The sequence below is a fragment of the Anthonomus grandis genome, chromosome 5 (assembly GCF_022605725.1).
Source record: "Anthonomus grandis grandis chromosome 5, icAntGran1.3, whole genome shotgun sequence".
In the NCBI taxonomy this organism is placed as follows: domain Eukaryota; kingdom Metazoa; phylum Arthropoda; class Insecta; order Coleoptera; family Curculionidae; genus Anthonomus; species Anthonomus grandis.
In genome coordinates this window covers 2,142,890-2,156,139 of record NC_065550.1, presented here as the reverse complement: position 1 = coordinate 2,156,139, position 13,250 = coordinate 2,142,890, and the positions used below count along the sequence as shown (strand labels likewise).

The 13,250-nt window shown below is 32.4% G+C and overlaps 1 protein-coding gene and 1 long non-coding RNA gene across 5 annotated transcripts in view; one reads left to right on the top strand and one right to left on the bottom strand.

The window, feature by feature from the left end:
• Positions 1-13,250, bottom strand: part of LOC126736543 (uncharacterized) — a 736,497-nt gene that overhangs the window by 254,393 nt on the left and 468,854 nt on the right. The window lies entirely within an intron of this gene.
• Positions 3,726-4,982, top strand: LOC126736548 (uncharacterized). Its single transcript, XR_007660693.1, has 3 exons — positions 3,726-4,145; positions 4,270-4,385; positions 4,861-4,982. It is a non-coding gene; the product is annotated as an uncharacterized LOC126736548 (long non-coding RNA).

The window sequence follows — 13,250 nt, the reverse complement described above, 5'->3', positions numbered from 1 at the left end:
TTAAAATTATTGCTTTGTAATATTATACAGTGCGAACGTAAAGGTTGGAATAAATTCATTTAAAATTCAGGGGTATGTTCAAAAAAAACGCTCGGACATGTCGATTTTTATTTTTAACTGCGGGTTTTCTTACTGTAATTTTATGTATACAGGGTGGCCCAAAAATAAGTTACGGTCATCAACGTAATTTTTTTAAATGTAAACACCTATTTTTTATTTTAGATTTGAGTTCTACGTCAAATTCTAAGTACATTTCATGTACCATGTCCTATACCTAAACTCGACCGTTGACGATTGAACACAATAAAAGGCTATTTTTGGAAGAGTTATTTATATCAAGCAAGAATACATAAAAATATTTTAATTAATTTATTAAGTGTTGAAAATGGCTGCCACGAACCTCTTGGCAATATCCCAGTCGATGCTGAAATTCTTGTAAAACGTTATCGATAACAGAAGGTTCTATCAATCTTATTTCTTCCGTTATTCTAATTTTTAAGTCTTCAATGTTGTTTGGCCGATTAACATAAACTTTGGACTTAAGATACCCCCACAAAAAAAAATCTAAAGGAGTCAGATCCGGCGATCTGGCCGGCCATTCAATTTCACCCCTCCGACCAATCCAACGTCCAGGGAAAACGGTATCCAGGTACTGGCGCACGGGACGAGTGTAATGGGCTGGAGCTCCATCTTGCTGATACCATAAGGAATTATCTAATATATCCGGGTCTTCTGGATCGGGGTATAAAGTGGCAAGGCATGGAATCAAGTCATTTTTTAAAAACTCTAAATACCTCTCACCATTCAAGTATCCTTCAAAGAAAAAGGGCCCTATAACCCTGTTTTCAATCACCCCCGTCCAAACATTTACTTTTTGAGGGACTTGGCTGTGGCACTCCATCATCCAGTGCGGATTTTCAGTAGCCCAATATCGGCAGTTTTGCCGGTTTACACTACCATGAAGACAAAACGTTGCCTCATCAGAAAATACAATTTTTTTTGAAAATTGTGGATTAGCATGGCACAAGTCCATAAGTCTCTCACAAAATTCTAAACGCCTATCTGGGTCATCTTCATTTAGTTCATGAACCAATTGAACTTTGTAAGGGTGCCATTTATTTATACCTAAATACTTAACGACGGATGTCTGGGATATCTGATTTTCTAACGCAATATTGCGAGTCGTTTTATGGCAATCTTCTTCAACTGCCAGCAAAACATTTAGTTGCTTCTCTTCTGATATACTTGACCGACCTTTCGTATAATTATCCCTGACATGACCCAAATCCCGATATTTCTGTTCTATTTTACTGACAGTACTTTGAGATATACGTGGCCTATCAGGATACTTGGCATGACAAATTTCACAGACTTCCATCTGAGTGCGCATCCTGTTTCCATAACCAATCATCATCAAAATCTCTATTCGCTCTCGCTCACTAAGACGTACCATTTTTTGAAATTTTAATTTTATCTTTTGATAAACTTAACACAAGCAAAACTTTGCTTAGGCATCTAAATCAAACTAAATTCACTCAAAATTATTTGATGTCAACAAGTTGTGACAAGTTAACAATCAAAAACACCAACCACAAATGTACCAAACAATAACTGATAGGTTGCTTGATATAAATAACTCTTCCAAAAATAGCCTTTTATTGTGTTCAATCGTCAACGGTCGAGTTTAGGTATAGGACATGGTACATGAAATGTACTTAGAATTTGATGTAGAATCTAAATCTAAAATAAAAAATAGGTGTTTACATTTAAAAAAATACGTTGATGACCGTAACTTATTTTTGGGCCACCCTGTATACATAAAATTATAGTAAGAAAACCCGCAGTTAAAAATAAAAATCGACATGTCCGAGCGTTTTTTTTTGAACATACCCTTGAATTTTAAATGAATTTATTCCAACCTTTACGTTCGCACTGTATATAACTGACCAATAGTGTATTTTCAGCAGAATCTACATTAGGCCTTGAGGGAACATACATTTTAATAAAAACTACTACTACTACCTAAATTACAAACTAAAAACAATTCGTTATTTTACATTAGTCAGCTACATATCTAACTTGTCAAACACAGTTAGGGTCTGTCTAAAAAATAAAATGTATTTTCTTTTCAAAATGTAATGGATATTAGCTAAACGTCGAAACAGTTTTTCAAATTATACATTGGCGGTTTTACTTTTAAATCCCATTTAGCTGTGCTCCCGGATATTTAATTTAATATATTTTATCCGTCTTATCTGAAATGGAGCTATTAGGATATTACAGGCTTTGGATGGAGATTGTAATACCGTTTCCATATTTCGGTTCCAAGCTAAAATTTTCAATATATTTTTGCCATATAAATTTGTGTATAACATGCATTTTTAGAAAAGTAAACATGCAATTTCTATTTTTATATCCAGCATTTATATTGCTAGACCATTTGCTTAATAAAGCATTTCTAAATAGTTTAACTAACATGATGATAAATCTATGGGTAACCTAATTATTTTCCTTAAGAAGTTTCTTATTGCAGAGAAAATGTAAAGGTTTTCTGCATATATCATCCTTAAGAGCTTGCGTGCCAGACATTCCTAAAAACATCGTCTACTATATATTTCTCCTTCTAACCTCAATAATATAATATTTCGGGTTATCTTTAATATACAGATATGGGAATGGTATGTTCAAGTATTATAATAAATTTTTTGCCAATAAATTTTTTGACTGTTTAGGCACAATTTCATGTAAGTTTCAAAGACAGGCAGAGATTATGAATCCAGGACCTGCTGATATTTCCTAGGATATAACCAAACTTAATTATGATTTTTAATGTTAGTTTGAAGTTCATTTATCAAATTAAAATTGTTTATTTAAAACAAGAGTTTAAAAATAAATAATAAGAATTAAGATTTAAACAAGTAAAATATAATTACGGTATTGCAACACATGAAAATTATAATAAAATATATATTTTATTGTAGAATAGAACCTATATAGGTAAAAAACATGAAGAAGATTAACATAGTCAATTAAGTTAAATAATAGTTTAAATAATGAAGGTTAAACAGTATTAAAGGATATTAGTACTTTAAAAGTCATGTGCATAAAGTATACAAATTTGATAATATACCACTCAGGAGCTCAACCAGTAATATTATGGTTGTTAATAATGTTATATTATATATATAAGTTTTGAAAACAAAATATTTAGGTATCATTATAGATAAACATTTAAAATGGGATCAACACATATTAAAATTAACGGCTAATATTAGAAAATTTTATCTACAAATTTTATATTTTAAGAAACATTATAAGTCGATCCTTATTAATATCTGTGTACAAATCTATTGTAGAGTCATTGATAAGATACGGAGTTATCGTATGGGCAGGAATGTACAAAAGAGTTCAAAGTTTATTAAATGTTGTACAAAATTACATTCTTAAGATAATAAATTAAGCTATAAGAAAGTAAGCGCTACCATTCACATTTATTGTATTCGAAAGAAATTTTTGATATACGACCTTTATATGTATTAAAAGTAATGCCAGCCATACACGTAACGATATACTTGCGCAAACTTAGACTTGCACAAGTACACAGTAACGTGTGTTGGAAGGTTTTTGCGCAAGTGTCTGGACTTGTTCCGAGACTTAAGCCTCGTGTCCACATGCAATTAACTTGCGATATTTCTTTACCAAGTAACTTGCTGGAGTGTCTACACTTTATTTCAATTATTTTCAAATTTATTTGGGCAAGTTACTCAGCAAGCTTTACTTGCTGTATTTCTTTAAGTGAAACGTGTACACTAGTTTTGTAAATATGTCATCTCGGCAAATAGCTGCTGCGGTTGTGATATATTTAATAAAAAAACGAAAAGAGAAAAAGGAAAAAAATAAAAGAAAAATTTGGGTAAGAAAATGGATTCAGCGTAGAGCTACTTTAGGATTACATGAGAAGTTACTTAATGAGTTAAGAATGGAAAACCCACAACAGTTGAAAAACTTTCTACGAATATCTGCAAAAGACTTCGATTTTTTGCTTGGTTTGGTGAAGGAAAAGATATATAAGAAAGATACAAAAATGCGACAGGCCATTAGACCAGAAGAACGCCTGTCTTTGACACTTCGCTTTTTAGCCACAGGTAATTACTTAGAAAGCTAAATATATATACTAAAATAAATATGATATTTTACAACAAAATATTTTTATTTTCATGAAAAGTAATTATAATCACAAAGAAAAAAGTACAATTTTAATTATTGCAGGTGATTCCTACCATTCTCTTATGTATTTGTATCGAATCCCTGTATGCACGATCGCAAGGATTGTTCCTGAGTGCTGTGCTGCAATTGTGGAAGCTCTAAAAAAGGAATATTTAAAGGTATGTATTTAAATGTCTATTTTAATTGCTGTTGTACCTGTGTAAATTGTCTTGTCAGTATAGGGCTGCACAGTATATTGAGTTGACGACGAGGCACTTAAATCATATGTAGGGGATAAAAGAGGGACAGAGGCCGGTGTTGAATGTCCAGAATCATAGTTATCAGCTAATTCTGAAATTGTAAGAATATCTCTTTGTATCATTCTTTTCAACCTTAATTGAAGCTGCTCTGAACGTAGGGATCTAAGCTTGGATGCTACATAATCTCCAAATATTTGCCAGTTATCTGAGGGTCAATTCATCACCTTTACTGCATTTGCCAACATCGCATCTTCTTCAGTCACTTTAATTTTTTTAGGTTTTTTGGACGGTGTACTTTTTGTTTCTGTTTCAATCTTTTGTCCCTCATCTATTGTGGAATTTTGTGTCAATGTATCCTCATCTTTTTGAGTTGAAAAAAATATTTTAATTTTAGGTTCCAAATACCCAAGAAGAATGGATTAGGATTGCAAAAGATTTTGAAAATATCTGGAATTTCCCAAACTGCCTAGGAGCTCTGGATGGAAAACATGTCGTTATGCAAGCCCCACCTTGCAGTGAAAGTTATTATTTTAACTACAAAGGCACGCACAACATAGTTTTAATGGCATTGGCTGATGCAAATTATAAATTTATTTATGTGGATGTTGGTTGTAATGGAAGAATTTCGGATGGTGGCGTGTATAACATGTGTTCTCTGTCTACCGCTTTGGAAAATAATACTGTAAATTTGCCTTCTCCATAACAGCTGCCGGGAATGAAAAACTTTTCACCGTTTGTTTTTGTAGCAGACGACGCATTTGCAATGAAACCAAACTTGCTTAAACCATATCCATTAAAAAATCAGCCAGGGCCAAACCGCGTATTTAATTACCGACTCTCACGTGAAGAAGAATAATTGAAAATGTATTTGGTATTATAGCAAATCGTTTTCGGGTATTAAGGAAAGCTATACAACTTTGCCCTGAAAAAGTAAAAAAAATTGTTTTGTCAATATGCGTTCTTCATAACTTTTTAATAACCAGAAATTCGTCGAATGCAAATTATGCACCGACAGGAATTTTCGATACAGAAAGCGATGGAGGTATCATAAATGGTCAGTGGCACCAGGAAGGTGTGCCAAAACAAAACTTATTGCCACTTAATACCAGAAATCTCCATAATTGTTCCCAAAATGCTAAAATGGTTCGAGAAGATTTCAAAAACTACTTTATTTCCCCTCAAGGTGAAGTTCCATGGCAGTACAAATACATCTAAAATGATATATAGGTTAAGGTTTTGACTACTGATTACTTTAAACACCTAATATAAAATACTTTAAATAAAATAAAATTAATTTTCGACTTTTACTTACCAGATTATCTTCTGTACAGCTTTGAACATTTGCAGCTAACATGAATTTTAAAGAATCAAAGAATTCCCATGTGCTCTTATACACTTCATTTGCTCCTTGTCCACTTTTTTTCTTTTGAATTTTTTTCCACTCCTGATTCAGTTGTGTTCTTAAGTTGTGTAACTTGCGTTGAATTTCGTTTTCAGACGTTTCAAATAGTTCTGCTAATTTTTAAAAAGCACCCTGTTTTTTACTCTGTTTTTAAAGTCTTTGCAATGTACATTCCATAATTCTGGGTATAGTTCAACATTTTCAATCAATAAATTAGTGTCGTCCCTACTCCAAACACGCCGGTCCACCATTTTTTTTAAATACACGTAAATATTTCACTACTTGCTGCAAATATTTCGGAACAGTTTCAATATTGATAATTGCAAATTAACTTGCTGAAACACGCGGTGTACACTACAAGCTCTAGCAAGTCAGCAAGTACTTGCCCGGCAAGTAAACTTTCTGCAATATTACTCCACGGTGGCTGTTTACACGCGCTGCAAGTGACTTGTGAGAGTAACTCTAGCAAGTTTATTTGCTAGTGGACACGAGCCATTATGCAAGTTACGTTTGCGCGAACGTTTGCAAGTTACGTTTGCACGAAGTTTACTTGAACGTGTGTGGCATCAGGCGTTCGGGGCGAAACGTCGGTAGTAGTAGTAGTTCTTGCCATCTTCTTATACACACGTTTTGCGATTTGTGGCGCTAAAATGAGTGAGACACATGGAATTCGAGAAAATTTGAAAGACTTTATAAAGGTCTACAGAAATGAACCATGCCTCTGACAAATCAAGAACAAACACTACCACAATAGAGATAAAGAAACAGCCGCCTATAATAAATTAATAGAACTGTATAAAAAAATAGAACCAAGTTCCAACCGAGATATGATAGTTAAAAAAATTAATGGCCTACGCAACAACTACCGGAATGAAAAGAAGAGGATAGAAGAGTTTACACGCTCTGGATCTGGCACCAATGATGTTTATGTGTCCACTATATGGTACTATGATTTACTGAAATTTCTCGATGACGACCAAGGAACGCCAAGATCTTATCTTTCCAATATCGACGAAGTTGATAATTCTCTAAAAGTACACAAAATATTTTTGTAAATTTTATTTATTGTAAATATTTACTTGAAAGATAACATTTGTATGTGGATAAGAGATAAAGTTTTCTTGCCAATGTACATTTCCCTCATTATTAAAGTAATGTAACAACTGTTCTCTAATATTTTTGGCAGCAGCTGCATTATTTCCAGAGTTTCCTCGATGTAATGGCTCCATCTTCTATGTTTTCTTAATCGAAACAATATGCAGAAGTATATGAATTCGATGACAATGACATTAAAAATTTATGCAAAACATAGTTTGCCATTACCACCGTATCAATTTAAAGTAGAAGTAAGAATTTAAAGTAGTTATTATAACCACTTTTTGGTAGAAGCTTTTAAGCAATATTGTAAGCTCAATGAGGATTTTTTTTGAGTAAAATTTCTTTAGCTAAAATAGGGTTGAAAAAATTATGAGTTTAACAGGTACATACAAATGAAACGTCTTATTGATTATAAATATTACTGTTTATATAAAGTACATTTAATTGGACTAAACGCTGTAGGCCATTTTAAAAATGATGAAATGTATTCATTTTAATAACCATAGTAATATTTAAAATTTATGTATAAATCAATTTAGTTTTTATTAATTTTATTAGTAATTTACAGATTCCAGCGACATAATAATAAAACAAAAATTGTTGATAAGGATATCTCTTAAAAAAGTCTAGTTCATAACTTATCAATTCATAAATGATCAAATTAAAAAATCTAATTCAAAGGAAATAGTAATATTTAAACATACTAAGAAAAATATACAAAATATTTTAATATGGAAAAAGTCAAATATTTATATAAAATCTCAAAAAGTCTATTAATTTCTTGACTTATGAAATTAAAAAAAAATCACGAATAGCTTTTGCGGTCAAAAGTCACGTGAACGGGATACACAAAACACAAAAATATAAAGAATTGGTCGTTGCATACAAACCGATTGAAATTTCTGTGACAGATTTGGTAGCGACCTCCTGCTTGGCAACGGAAGCTATTACAATTAATTTGACAGTTGGACATTTATGCTTGGTTAATTTGACCAATCACGATAGGGCGGTAAAATCAAATTTCATTTGATAAGAAATCTCATTAGTCTTTCTTAATCGCAATATCTAAAGAGAACCATTTAAAAAAGATTTTTGACAAAAAATCATTTTTACCAGTAAATTTTTTGAGAAAATATGTATCGAATAATTTGTATAAATTTAAGAAATGCAGCCTGTTTCTTAAAATTTGTAAGGTCTTGTACGTGTAGTGGCAATTAAAACATATATGTTGTTAAGGAAACCATCACAAAAGGTTGTCAGAAAAAAATATTGCTGTTTTTGAAGTTTTTTCTGAAAATGGTGAATTAATTCTGGACTCTAATAGTTACTTAATTCTGGAAATTCTAATTAATTAAGGACTAAGAGTAGACTTAATATATTAAAAGCAATAACTCTCTCAACTACTTTCACACATTTCCTGATTTTATTGTAGCAAATATGCGACTCACTATTGGGCTATTTACCACTCGACGAGCTTAGAATACTGTCAGATTTACTTTGATATGCCTATAGGATTTCTTGCTACAAGTAAAATAAAATTTGCTACAATTTGTAAAAAAAAGGGCGACGCCATATTGTATTAAGAAATACAAAGCCATTTTTTACAGTGGGATATAAAGAATCGAGCTAATCCGTTACCTACTTCTTTTGCATCCTTCGGACTCCTTCTTCTCCTTGGTATGCGCTGTAAATTAAGAAAACTTTCCTGATTTTCATATCTCCATAAACAAGGTATTTGACAGCAGTCTCTAAGTCTTCACTATCAAATGTACCACCGGGTGGTGTATATGTTTGTACCGACTTTGTATTTCGTCTTAGAAAGTTGTGCAAGGAAATGCAAGCAAGTACTACACTCTCAGCTTTTTTTGGATTTAATGCAATAGACCTAAATACTCGAAAAACAGTTGCCCAGGCAAACCAGTGTAAGTCGGCTAATGTATCTAACATAAGAGTTATAGACAGAACTATTTTGTGTATCAGATATGTAGCGCTGAGCAGAGCTTTCTAAAAATTCAGTGCGATAATTCTGCAGACAACCTGTGTATATGCTCTTATGATTTCTATGTTGAAATCTGGCGTTGTTTAGGCGAAACTTTGGAATCATAAAAATTTATCAAACAATTGTTGCGAGTATTCGGTATTTTTAATTTCTTATAAGTCTTTTCACATCATACCTTAGTCTTTTTGTAAAGTTTAATTTCGAGAAAAAAACTACAAAATTTAAAAGACGGTTACGGGCAAACTACAGGTTATTTACGGCGAACATAAAAATCTCTCTTTAACGGGATCTACACAAAAGGCCAAACCCTATTTTCACTTAATCGCATTTGCGACTAATGCAAATTTAAGCACCCCTGTAAGCCTGGTAAACTCATATATCCTTTTAACTTGGCAGAATTACCAGAAAACCCTCAATGCTTCCCACATCAAATAACTTTTATATGTGTGATCACAATAAATTGCTATTTCTTATGAAAGAGTTTTGCTCCACTAGGAATGACTCTCGCCTGTAACTCGAAAAATATTAGCTGTGAAGCGTTCGAAAAAAGTGGCTTTTAGAAAAGTAATTTGCAAATTCCTAGAATATCCACTAGAGAGAATATCCACAACTGCCGTGACAAATGATAAAATTGAATATTTACATAATTTTGTCTAGTTAATCTGCAGCAATTATTCATATCTAATAAAATATGGAACATATTGATGTCTTTGTTTAAATCAAAAATATTTGCAAAAATAGTAATAAATAAGCCACTAACTGCATTATTTTTAGTTCGCTTATCATTTCTCTTGATTATGACTATTTTAATAAAAAATAATTTATTTACTTTAATAATATACCATGATGAGCTCAGATGGATTAATACATAATAATTTAGATTAAAGCAATCAAAAATAGTAATATCCTCAAGGTGCCGTTTCAGTAGTAGAATGTTTATTTGTGGCTCATCGGTTCCTACTAAAAAACTTATATATCGGCCTATTTATTGAATACAAGGTAGAAGTCGACCTAAAGAGAACAGGATATATAAGGTGTTACAAAATTGGGTGCAAATATTTCATGAGTGTATTAAAATAAGACTTTTTTTTTCTATAAACATGTATCCTAAAATGCCCCTCCTCAGAGCTACAGTCCAGGTAAATAAATAAATAATGTCTTTATTATAACAAAATATACAAAGGCGAAGTCTAGCCTAGGGCTAATCAACTTAACCTCTAATTACATGAACAAAAATATATACCGAATTACATAGATAGCAGTTATAGAAAGAAGATAATAGAAAACCCGTGAAATCCATGAAATCAATCTTGAGTTGGAAAATAAGCAATGACATAAAACTAAAAAAGAAGAAAAAAAAATTTACACATTTTCCCCTTAAATGATAAGGAGATCATCTGTAACGTGAGGAAATGAGACTTTGATTTTACTTTAAAAGCAGCAATGAACATGGCCTTAAGTTCATTATACGCCCAAACAGCATTAAAAAGAAAACATCTGTGAAATAAGGCAAAATGAAAACGAGGAATCGATCATTTACTTATACATCTTAGATTGACATCGTGCACATCTCTTCGAAAACTGAAGCTAAAAATGAATCTACAGCACTGATTTTAAAGCTTCTGCAAATGATATAGGGTTATTTTATTTAAACAAGGAACATAAATAATGTTACAGTAGATCATAATAGGAAGTACTAAGGACTCGCATAATTTCTTGCGTACTTTGCAGTTAATGATACTTCTATTAGCGTACAAACGGTTTGAGCGCAAAATAGGATTTTTTAATTACGTCAGAAACGTGCATTTTAAATCTTAAGTCCTCCTCGAAAATTACACCAAGATTCTTAATGTTATCAACTATTTTTAACTACGCTCCCACAAATAGTTCTAACGTATCCAAGACATTTTTTTTCTAATTTTTTTAAGAGAAACACATTACAGAACACTTGCTGTGAGACTTTAATGTCTCGACTTATATTGAACACTCAAGATCTCCCAATAGTAAACGTCATAAGTAATTTTTTTGATTTCCTGAACTATTTCAGTAACGTGGTAAATAATAATCTTCGCTATTTAGATTTAATCTTTGCAAGCCTTAATATCTCTGTACTTAACGGTGCTGCATCTCTTGTACCGGAGGACATCTACCATCCTTCTCTGTCATTTGAATTCCAGGCAGGCCTTACCTCTCTCAATAACCTACCCCTTAATAAAGCTGAATTAAAGGAATTTAATTTAAGGAAGACTAACTTTTCGATATTGTTTCAGGTGCTGCTAGATACCGCTTGGTCGCCTATCATGGTGCAGCAGGACGTCAACTCTGCATGTGATGTTTTTTATGATATACTGAACATCACTTTCTCTAGAGTAATACCCTTCAAGGTAAAACGTAAAAGACATTTCCCTCTCTAGTTTTCGGGGGCCATTATTCGTAATATATATAAAAAGGAAAGAGCATCTCGTGATTTTTAAATTTTCAAGTCTAATCATCATCTAGAGATATATAAATCTTTGCGCAAGACAATTAAAGCTCTAACTGCACAAGCCTACAAAATGTACATCCATTATTGAGTATTGAGAACAAAATAATCTCCGATCCTAGTGAATTTTGGTCTTTTATTCAAAGCAAACATAATCAGCCTGAAATCTTTCTTCTTTAAAGCTTTTTAACCAATCATACAATACGCCTGACAGCATTGTGTCAGCTTTTGAAGATTATTTCAGGAGTGTATACAAGCTTCCCAGCGATCAGTCTGTCGTCTCTCAACATCCCTTAACTTGCATTAACGTCGTGGCGCTCGCGACTATCGACATTATAACGGCCAGCAGGTGTCTCAAAAGCAAAATGACCTTTGATCCACATCTAATTCCTAGTTCTTTAACTAAGGACTGCTCTGTTGCACTTACAGACCCTCTACTCCATATTTTTAATCTGATCTTTAACACTTGGATTTTTCCCAATATCTGAAAGCAAGCCAAAGTTTGCCCCATGGTTAAAAAGGTCGATGCTGGAACAATAGAGAATTGCCACTCTATATTCATTCTGTGCAATTTCTCAAAGCTATTTGACTTGGTTCTATATAAATTAATTTTTCTCAAAGTTAAGTCCATGCTGGCCAATGATCAACATGGCTTCGTTTCTGGTCGATTATGTACTACAAACCTAGCATCCTTTTCTCAGTTTTTATGTGAAGCACTTAATGATAGAGTATTATTAATAAAGAATAATTTCTATTAATTTAAAATGGGAATTAGGTGGAAATACTGATTTTATTCACTTCCTTAGTTATAAGTTGTAACCCTGTTAAAAAAATTTGAAATTATTTTAAGACGAATTATAAGACTAGCTAAGTTAAAAGTACGTAAAGGCATAACTTAAATGCATCTTGTGCACATTTTCTTATTTTATAAATACATTTAAATTTATAAAGCAAGTTTTTATTAAGTTTAGAAGAGGGCTATCCAAGAAATGCTTTAATGCAAAAAACACCTGTGTAGTGAAATTTATTAATTTGATTTTTAGAAACCCTTTGAAGTTATTAGGAAAATATTGCTAACTTGTGCTTTTTTTCAAAGGAATTTTATAGGCATCACACTTTACTATTGCAGGAAATTTTGTAAAATATACCCAATATGATCCATCACAAATAAATTTACAATACTGTAATTTTAAATTATTTCAGGTGAAATCAAGTACAAATCGAAAAATTCCAATTAAAATTCGATGTTTTGTACGCAGACTTTCAAAAGGCTTTTGACCAGATTGACCACTTTATCCTATTAAATAAGCTTGAACGCCACTTGGATTCTCCGGTCACTTGATAAAGCTCCTTAACTCCTTTTTAGTTGACCGCCCTCAGTTTGTAATGGTCGAAGGCTTTAGATCTGCTTGTTTTTCACCCACCTCTGGAGTCTTATGGTTGGAACCTTTGGTGTGATGCTCAAATTACGAGACAGTTTTACCACTAACTAAAACTTTTTATTTTTAATCTCGACATGTGTTTCACTATCGATGTTCGAGCATCTTCGGGAGAAGATTAAAACTAGTTTTAACTCAGTTAGCGAAACACGTGTCGAGATTAAAAATAGTTTTGGTTAGTGGTAAAACTGTCTCGTAATTTGACCTCTGGAGTCCCTCAGGGCTCTAACTTGGGTCCCCTTCTCTTTAACTTTAACTTTATGTTTTGACTAATGACTTGATCAGTTGCTCTCGGTTAGCATAAGCTGATGACCTAAAGCTTTTCCATAGGGTTGACTCTATAGCTGATTGTGGTCAGTCAAAA